This window comes from Penaeus monodon, chromosome 15 (genome assembly GCF_015228065.2).
Source record: "Penaeus monodon isolate SGIC_2016 chromosome 15, NSTDA_Pmon_1, whole genome shotgun sequence".
Lineage (NCBI taxonomy): Eukaryota > Metazoa > Arthropoda > Malacostraca > Decapoda > Penaeidae > Penaeus > Penaeus monodon.
Genome location: NC_051400.1, coordinates 187,141 through 187,423, shown reverse-complemented (window position 1 = coordinate 187,423; position 283 = coordinate 187,141).

Genomic DNA, 283 nt, shown 5'->3' with positions numbered 1-283 from the left:
AGCGAAGTAAATGAAATGTTAATCTATATGTTACCTGAGACTGAAGACCTGAAGTTGGCTTTACCTGGAAAAGTACCAAACAAATTTTATAAATTATATCTTATGGTGTGATCATAGATTGTCTTTATTACCACTATCCCCCAATGTCTCACAGATATTTCTATGTAAAGAAATATTTCAATTGTTGACGCTCTAGGGCTGAGGACACTAAAAAGGAAGGGATTAGACGACTGTTGGAGGGGCGTGGCATAAGCCATGACACCAGCGCCAACGCGTTGCTGGA